The 10,289-nt window shown below is 32.8% G+C and overlaps 1 protein-coding gene across 1 annotated transcript in view; it reads right to left on the reverse strand.

The window, feature by feature from the left end:
- Positions 1 to 10,289, reverse strand: part of LOC117170181 (leucine-rich repeat-containing protein 24-like) — a 133,566-nt gene that overhangs the window by 94,838 nt on the left and 28,439 nt on the right. The gene's annotated exons all lie outside the window — the stretch shown is intronic.

A 10,289-nucleotide genomic window follows, 5' to 3' on the forward strand; every position in this document is an offset into this window, starting at 1 on the left:
GGCGCATACTTTGAATAAAATATTTGTTATCATTCTCTTGAAATAAATGTGTTTTTTTCTTGAAAAAATACCGGTTTCATATGTATACACCTGGTAGATTATAAATTATCAAAAATAATTTCTATTTTTCGACTGTTGAAATAAAATTTGCAATAAAGGCTTCTTGGGAAAACAGTGATATTATCGTTTCCATTCAGTGAGAAATGTGAAATCTAGTGGAAAAAATGAAAAAGAAACTGAAATGAGCAACAGCAAGAAGAATATTGAAGGAAATGTATGAAAGGTTAAGTGTGTAAAGAGAGTTAAGGGAAAAGTATTGTAAAGTGTGGATAACGTGGGGTCTCGATGGGGATCAAGGAAGTGCATATAGTTCTAGTTGATAATTTATTATGATTCAGTTATCTAAAATATGCTTTATTTGAACGCGTCGATGGGATTAAGGACCTTTCTTAGGTGTGATTTTTTGTGCATGTATTGCAAAGAATAACTTTTATCCTACAATTATAAATTTTTTGATGCCACATTTTGCCCACATACTCTAAAGGGCTAAGTAGGCTGAGTACATAACATGCCTTACTCGACCTTCCTATTGTTAGAGAATTACAGCCGCTTGAGGGAAGTTAAAAATTATTACAATATTAAGGAATTGAATTTTAATAGGCTGCATTAACTCGATTACACAACTACAAGATGACTAAAAAAAAATAGAAGGAAATCTGTTAATCCGCTCAGTTTTTGTTGACAGTTTTGGTAATTTTGTATTCAAATTAGAATTAGACTCATTGTTGACAATATTAAATTATTTTCTTAATCCCTTTATTCATTCTTTGTAAATTATATCAGGAAATTGAATCCGGTAATTACAATGTAATTAAGCCATGCTTGGCGTAATTTTCGAGATTTTGACAGGTGATCATTGTCAAAGGGTGATTTAGTTTGGTATTTATCGAAAGACAAAATCAAAGGACCCCGTAAAAAATTTACATAAAATGGCTCTCAGTTAGATAAAAAAAATATCTCTATGAAAGTTATTGCGCTCTAATTATGAAACGCAAAGGAAGTCATGACCGTAAGACACAGGCCATTTTTCAAGGTCATTCAATGTGAGCTTGTTCTTTTTTGCTAATATTTAGCCAATAAATACAAGATATTGGCAAAAAATCAAGAATAGACAATGAAGGCAAGATATGAGTTTGACTTAGGCAATACACAAACAATGAAGGCAAGACATGATCAAGACTTTGTCAATAACCGACCACTAAAGGAAAGACATGAGCTACACAACTAGACGTTAATAACTTCTGGTATCATGGATAATGAATTCTTTCTGTATGGCGATCCTACCCCAAGAACCATTAGACACTGCTAATATGTACACAAATTCCTAGCGTTTGAGCACCTGACTAGCATGTACAATAATATCCTTCTATAGGAATAAGGTCTTTATCCTCAAACATACCCAGATAACAAAATGTCGATACTGAGTCCGCATGGTGCGTGCACAATGTGCAGAATAGTCTACATGTTGTGTCGACACAGCGTATAGCTATGTAAGCGTACGGTTCTCAGTCTTAAATATGTGCTATATTTAATAGGTTAACTCGATCTTAATCTACAAATGAATCTAATTTAACAGAATCTAACGAAATTTTGCTTAACGCAACACAACTTAACTTAAGTGTTCCCGTTGTAACACAATAAAATTCATTTCATTGTACTACAGGTGGTTAAAAAATTATACGCACATTACTTATTTGAAGAAACTTGGAACTACAAGTAGAATTGACCCCATTTCATTTAATCTGACAATGTTTGTGTCAATTAAAATGTAGAACTGTAACTTAAACATGCAAATGAATAAGAGTTTTATTCAAAAATTTTTTCTCTCTGCTTTTCTTAGACTTAAGGGATATATTTATACTATCTTTCATGTTTACATTTTATCTTGCTTTTTATCGTAATTAAATTGATTTATAGACCTACTTCAGTCTATTTTCTGCCTGCTATAACGTGTTCTTTTTTCTTCGAAGGAACGATACAAAGGGTTACGCTTACGTTTAAGACCTACATTCGTTTCCCTTTTCAACATCCAGCAAAAATCATCCATCATGACCTCGTCCCATCTACCCTGATATCGTTGTTCCATCACTTTTATGTCTTGGTGAAAACGTTCCCCTTGTTCTTCGCTAAAATCACCAACATTTTCTGGAAACTTATCCAGATGGGAATCTAGAAAGTGAAGTTTTAAATTCATCAAGCAGCCTAACTTTTTGTAGTTTCTTATCACTTTCGCAACAATATTCTCGTAGTCTGGACTTTTTTTGTTACCGAGGAAATTTGCGTTTACTGCTTTAAAACTTTCCCAAGCGTCCATTTCAATTTTCGTCACGTGGCTCACGAAATTAGTATTTCTTGTCAATATTAGAATCTGTGGTCCATCAAAGACTCCTTCTTTCAATTTAGCGTCTGAAATATTAGGGAATTTAAGGGATATATACTTATAGCATTGTCCATCTTTGCCTAACACCTTGACAAGTTGACAAATTCATGAGCCTAAGCTTTATGTGGAGGGGTGGTAGTAAAATTTTTTCTGGATCAACCAGGCTTTGATTAATGATATTATGAGAACCAGGTTTGAATGAATCTCTGAAAGGCCAATGTTTTTTGCTGTAATGATTGGCTCGATCTCTGCTATTCCACAGGCATATAAAGCATGGCTCTCTCGGGAAACCCGATTGTTGGCCTAATATCATTGTTATGATTTTGAGATCACCACATATTTGCCATTTGTGATTCGTGTAATAAGCGTAAGTATTCGTGTTATGCAGTAAAACAGCGTTAATGTTGCGTTTTGACGAATCAATAAAAAGTCGCCATTCTTCGTCTCTGTACACATTTTTCTTCAAGTGGTTCATTAGTCCGTTAACGTCAGTGCAGTACACTAAAGACGTCTCTTCGTCTTTAACAAAAAACTTTCTGAATTCTTTGTCACTGTCGCGATAGAATGAAACTTTTATCTTTGGCTCTAGAAAATTTCTTCTTTTTAGAAATGAAGCGGCAAATTCAGCGCCGTCTTTCGGTAATCCAAGATCTCCAGTAAAATCATTCAGTTCTAGTTGCGACACTAATATTGGAACCTTCAATTTCATTTTGTGCACGCCACATTCGTCATCTTTTTCGCCATTTTCATCGGAATCATCAGAACTATTTTCTGTTCGATCACTGGTTTCACTACCGTCTCCATGACGTTGACTTTCAACTTCCATTCTATCATCTTCTAAAGCGCTTAGGTCAGTCTGGCGTGCATTTTTATTGATTTCAATTGCTCTTGTGACTGTGCACACATTAATATACGAAACGTTATTTTTATTTTTGGCGTTGAACCCTTTGACGGAATTCATGCAAAAGTAGCAGCCCTTCGCAATAACGGGTTTTTTCCATGTGGTTGGTGTAGAGTACTTGCCGTACTTTTCGTTGTTTGAATTTTTTAGACGATAGAACATAAGTCTGCAGGAATTGCAAATGACGTGAGGAACCCATTTTGTTTCTGGGTGCAGCAATGTACGGTCAAAACACTTTTCGTAAAGACTTTTCACTTCCTCGTCGATTGATTTTCGCAAACGGTTCATTTCATATTCACTGCAAATGTAACAGAATGAATCTGAATTATTCTTGCAGGCATGCGATTGAGAAATGCTCGCGGTTTTTTTCCTTGTAGCATGAGACTCTACACCAAACAAGTGATCCATTGATGAAGAGCTACGGTTGCATGATGACGACGTCGGAGAGCCCGCTTTCCCACCCTGACCAGACGCCGATACTCTGATGTTTCCCTGCATCGTAATAGACTCTTTACCTATGTCTGCCATGACGGCATGAACGCCGTTTACCCAGGGACTCAGCCTGTGTGGATCCATTGCCAACCGTCACCACGTGGAGGTGCCCTGGTTACAGACACAGGCGAATAATGCTAGCAACAAGCGCTTACGAAACTCCAGACATTTACTGCTATTAATGTCAAAATATGAAAGTACGCAAGAAAAGGGTTGCCAGCGTAATCGGTTAGGTTAGGTCAGGTTTTGTTAGGTTAGGATAGGTTAAACCTCCATGCAGGTTAAGTCGAAGCTGAATGAAACGGTACCGCAAACACAACGGGACAACACAATCAGTTTAATTGTGTATCGTGAGGTTAGGTTAGGTTAGATTTATTTCTAGGTTCGGCTCGAGTTCACCCATTCGATGTAGCACTCATTTGCTACTGGGAAAATATGCTTCCAGAGCTTTACGTGTAGTTCAATAAATTTCTGTTAATTCAGGTTAGGTGAGGTCAGGTTCTGTTGGGTAAAGTTATATTAAATAAGTTGATATCAGGCAAGAGTTGAGATTTTTCAGTTGTCGACATATTTTTGAAGTGAAAATTTGCATCACTGGCATTATTTTGAAATTTATTTGCCTCAGTGTATGAGTTTTCATCATTTTTTGAGGTTATGGCTCAAACATGACGTGATGGGTGATTTTTGATACCGAATTTGAATTCAGCGGCCCAAAATCCATAGGAATACGTGTGTCTTGTTACCAGATCCGCACACGTTTTTTGTGTGGCTGTGTTATCAATTGAGAAGAAGGATTAAATGAGGGGACATAAATATATCCCCTTATTTGATCCGGGCTCTCAATTAAAGAAGTTTCAGTATTATACTAAAAAACATGTACCCGACCAAAAATTTCGTTCCACTTTCGACACTGCCAGTAAAACCAGAAAAATTTTGATTCAATCATTGAAGTAATACAATAGACTATCAAGTTTCGTCTAAATTTGTGAATTACAGTTAAATTTCAGCGAAAAATTATGTTTTCTTGGTCAATAACTGAATAGAACGAAACTTTAGGTCGGGTCCTTGGCCTTCAAACGAAAATTATATTTAACAAACATAAATTTTCCAGTTTCACGCAGACTTTTGAAGTATTTTAATAACAGACAGGTGCTCGGTCTTCGTTAACGCGAATTATAATTCATCGCTTTGGCATTGAAATTGTCCTTTCCAATGAATTCGACTTGACCACCTTCTCCTCCCTCGTCGGATTCATCCTCTGTAGTCCCAGAATCTGAAACTTCTTCTTTTAGCGCATTCTCGACATCATCGATACTTCCAAGATAAACTTCGGGGTTTCTTCTGGCGGTATCCATTATTCTCTTCATTTCAGACCTCCTGAAAAATTGTTCATAAAAATTTAAGTTCTTATATTTTACTAAATATTATAAAAGATACATTTTTCAGGAATATCAGTAGATATTCTAGCGGTAAAAAAAATTAAAATTTGATAAAACCTTAAATTTGAATATTTTATCACGAGAATTATTTATAAAAATTGTTATTGTTAACCTTTCTAATATTTTGGAGACTAGCAGTAATTCATCCATTAGATTAAGACATTGCAAGTGCAAAAAAAAAATTTCTATGGGAAACTGCCAAAATTTTGAATTTGTTTATCTAATTTGTATATAAAAATTGAAATTGTTATATTTGATAAAATATTATTAATTATTATAAACTTTTACATTATTCTTTTAATTATGTATCATTACTACATTATTATGGAGCACTCTTAGCAAACAGAAAATTTTTTTTACCGATAATGAAACTATTTGCTATTTTGTTCATAAAATTTGTTTATATCAAATGAATGGACTAATGAGCAAATTATTTGTATTCTATCAGTCCCTAAATATTCTTTCAAGGCAATATAAACTTTACCTGATCAGTTATTAAAGCGTAAAAAATTGTTATGTAAAAAAAAAAGTTCAGAGTGTCAGGCTCTTTCGAATTTAATAAACTTTAATTTAAAAAAAAAAAATTTTATCGGACCAAAATTAAAGGCTCTAGACATTTTTGAACGAAAAATGTGCATTTTATCCAACTGTGTGCCTTCCCGCCACACGAAACGTTGGAAAAGGGTAGGGTTTTGACAACATTATTTTTGTGACCTGGCTGTTTGGATGTTGAAAAGCATCTAAACGGTGAGTTAAATTTGATCATTCTGAGATCCTAACATACCCATATATTTAATATATCGTAGTAACAAAAGTAACAATAATTTTAAACTTCTGTCTGGTCAAGTCGCTTCATTTATCGTTCAGTTAAAGATTCTAATAGTTTGTTTCAGAAAATTACTATTTTTCCAGACAAAAAACAGGTGACGCTCCTATTCTGCAATTGCACCAATTATTCAATATAAAGATTTTTAATATAATAATTACTTAATTATTAACGTTCTTCTCCATTATTTGTTACCAATATTATACTGTAAAAGTATATTTCATTAATCACATGAATATAAAAATGAAAATAGAATGTTAAATAGCCATATAATGTATTCCAATAATCTCCGGTTGATTTCCTGAATTGATGCCAAGAAAAACGAACAGTCAAGTGCCTTTAAATTCGTACAAATTTCATTTTTGTCCGAAAAATAATTAAATCGCATTCACCGGCATTAATGTAATTCAATATTTTGTCAACAGCCTTAAATGATGTCCGATACGGTTCGCTATGTGGTAATTTGATATGAGGAATTTAAGATAAGAGAAGAATTCGATGTAAATTATATATAGCTTACCTTGAAGAAATCTGGCTTGGATCAAGACTTTTATAAGTGAAATATAGTTCCCAAATATTTGGCTTCTCCTGGGGGTTTTGACACAAATGTATTTTTTCTGGCCGGGTTGCACTGAAGCACAATTCTCAAATATTTCGCAACGTACCGAGTGTATTTGTTCGGGGACACGACTTGTAAGTTCGCTCCCGCCATGCACACGTAACCTCTTTATCGCCGACCAGCGCTCGCCATATTTGATCGAATGATTTCATTTATGTGAATTATATGTAATAAATATATTTCAATTTACTAGATCACATAGTTTTACATACAAAAAAATTAACTTTTGTACATTAATTTTGTATTAAAAAATCCTCATACGAAACAAAATTTTTGAATAAATATAAAACTTAACTAAAACAATATCGACTGCTTTATACAATATGGAATTTAATTTGGTTGAGTCCGTATAAAAGAGTAAGGTTTCAGTTGACTGAATTACGGAATATTACGGAATAACAGAATTGCTTTATTCCGTACATGATATCGCAAGCCTGTTTTTATCGATTTTCACATTTCGAAGTTTGGAGATAGAATATAAACAAAAGCAGGCCATTCTTATCCACTAATAAAATCTTATTAAATTCGTTCTATCATTTAGTATTGTGTAGAATTTGTTAATATTTATTATTACGTGCTGCAGAACGGTGTGCACATTTATTTCATTTCAAAAAATATACTATAGATATAACTTTATTATTCTTTTAAAAATTATTTATCGTATGATTTTTTTTATTACATTAGTATATAAAAATTAAATTTTAATTATTATATTATTAGAAAAATTGAAATATCACTCATTTATAAAACAAATATTTCTAACTTACAGTTCTTATTTGTTGAATTTTTTTTGTAAACTTGTTAATCGTATATCTTTTCAAGTTCTATCAACATTATTTAATGCAATTATTAGTATTTGACTTTGAAAAATTGTATTTTTGATTTCATATTAAAATATTTTTTTAAATTTTGCTTTCACACAAAACGTGCACTGTGACCGCACATATAGTAGCACGCTGTGTTGCACATTGTGCACACAGAATGTTCCCACCTTGAGTGAACAAATTATACAAACAAATGCACAGTTTTGGCTTTTTTAAGCAAAACTAAATCGTATTTTCATATGATCTTGCTTAAAATATATTCAAAAAATTAATTTATGCATTAAAATTTGTTAATTTTAAGAACAAATTAAATAAACAAATACATTTTGAAAGAAACTAGTCAGATAGTCACCAGGTTAAGGCGTCAAGCATGTCGTATTATTTTGCACGATTTTCAAGAAATTTAAACTTACAGGACATTTTTTTCGCATTTCGTTAATTAAAAATTAAACAGTAAGCAAAAAGTCCAGGTCAATTTTATTCTTTTTTTTGTTGGTCCAAAAACATTGTTCATGCTCATTGCAGTTGGAAATTGGAACTTCTGTCTCCTGAAGATGAAAGTTCTTTTCATTTGAAGTTATGCAAAGTAAAGTGTAAAGTACAAAGGAAACTGAAAAAAATATATTGACAGTCGAACAGTTTTAAATTTTAAGCGTTTAAAATGAAAGTTCAACACATCTCTCATCAGGAATTGTTTTATTTAAACGCTAGAGCACTTACACATACTGTAAAATAAAAGAAATGTATATGAATAGAATATTTTGAAAGAATGCAACTATTTTAATTTACCTATGTAGTCGTAATTTAATTTTTGAAACTAAAATTTAAACTATTCCGTTTTGAATTGAAAATTTAACTTTTTCAGTGAAATTAAAACTACAAATACTAGGTTGGAAATTCATGTTTCTGATCGAAAATTCTAGAGTTCACTTGACAGAAGATGGGTTGGATGTTAAACTATATTGCTGAAAACTCGGGGTTTTAGTTTTTTACAATTAGAAATAATTTTTTCCCTGGGAATTAAAGTGTCATTGTTTAGATAAAAATTTAATTTTTTGTAAAAAACAAAGGCAAGAGAACAATAATCAGTGAAGTATTCTCTCAAAAATAATTATTATAAATAATAATCATATTGATAAAACATGTAACTATTTGGTTGAAAACCTGTTTATTTGAGGTAGAAATGTGTTTTATAACTGAACATCCAAGTATTCACGTTACAGAGTCATCATTAAATCCAAAAGTGTGTTTCTTCATTGGCAATTTCAACTACCTTGGTTTGGAACTTGATTTTTTTTTTGAAAATTTAACTGCATTCTTGAAAACACGTTTGATTGTTTCACAATTAATTTTCTCAAATGAAAAGTTAACTGCAGGTTTCTAGTTGCAAATTTATCTATATTTCAGTTTAAAATTTAACTATATGATTAAATTTAAATTAATTTTTCTGTTTGGAAATTGAAACCATTCTCTTCATGATTTGTGTTTTTGGTTAAATAATAACGTTTCTAACATAATGAACTTTCTGATTTTCGAATAAACATTCGGTACGAATTTAAATTTATTTTTGATAATTCATCTCGTTTCTGAAATTTTTTTCTTTTTTATGTAAAATGAGGTGTCTTGGTTGAAAATTCAACTCCTTGTTTTTAATTTAAGGTACATTGTTGTAAGTTCATTTCATTTATGACAAATTCAACTATTAATTTTTAAAAAACGTTCTTCTTGGTTGAAAATTTATTTCATATTTAAATGTAAATGTTTTATTTCTGGTGGGAAACTTATCTTCTTGATTGAAAATTTACCTCTTTCTCTAAAAACTCGTGTATTTGGTGAAGTATGAGTTTTCTTAAGTTCTTATGTAAAAAATTAATGTAGTTAATTGAATCTTGTAATACATGGTTAAAATTTCAGTTGATTGGTTGCGGGGCTTAAATATTTGGTTGAAAACTGTTTTTCAGGTTAAATATGCCTTTTTCAAGTAAAAATTTAACCATTCCATTTTCTATTGAAAATTCAAATATTGAGGTTTTATTTAAAATGTATCGTAGATATTTGGTTTGTAGATGCAACTGCAGGAAGTAAAGTATCTCTAAATTCTTCAAAATTCATATAATTAATAGAAAATTTCACTATTTTGTTAAAAATTAAACTTTTGAATTTAAAATTTATTACTTGTAGTAGAAAGTTCATTTTTCTTGGTTGAAAATTCGAGAGTCTTCCGAAGGGCCTATGACAAGGGCCACCGAACGCGTCCTCGGGTTGCGGATAGAGGGTCCCTGTACCAAGGGTTTCTGCTGAATATGGTTACAAAAATAAATAGGCAGTCGCGGACAATTGTCCAGGGGTGGTCCCGAAGGAATTAACCCCCAAGCGGAGGTGTGAAAACCGTGCCGAAAGCTGAATGGCACCTGGGTGAGGTGTCTAGAACGGTGACTCTGGGATATCGGGCGACCTCTCAGAGTAAGCAGCCTTATCCTTGCATGCGGGGCTCTACAAGGAAAGACGAACCCCTTTCCCTAGCTTCTCGTGGGAACAACAATGACAACACCAAACATAGTTGTAGTAATTGCGGTTCTAAACAACAGAACGCGCAGGGCTCCCGACAATGGGTAGGCCAACAATGCCGACCAATCTATAGCTGGCGGAGCCAATGAAAATGGATTCAATGCGATGGATCGGCGGGATCTCGTGACCTTTGGGTGGACGGAGCAACTGAATCACGACTTGCTACACTGCTACGATGCG

This window comes from Belonocnema kinseyi, chromosome 3, assembly GCF_010883055.1.
Source record: "Belonocnema kinseyi isolate 2016_QV_RU_SX_M_011 chromosome 3, B_treatae_v1, whole genome shotgun sequence".
Taxonomy (NCBI): domain Eukaryota; kingdom Metazoa; phylum Arthropoda; class Insecta; order Hymenoptera; family Cynipidae; genus Belonocnema; species Belonocnema kinseyi.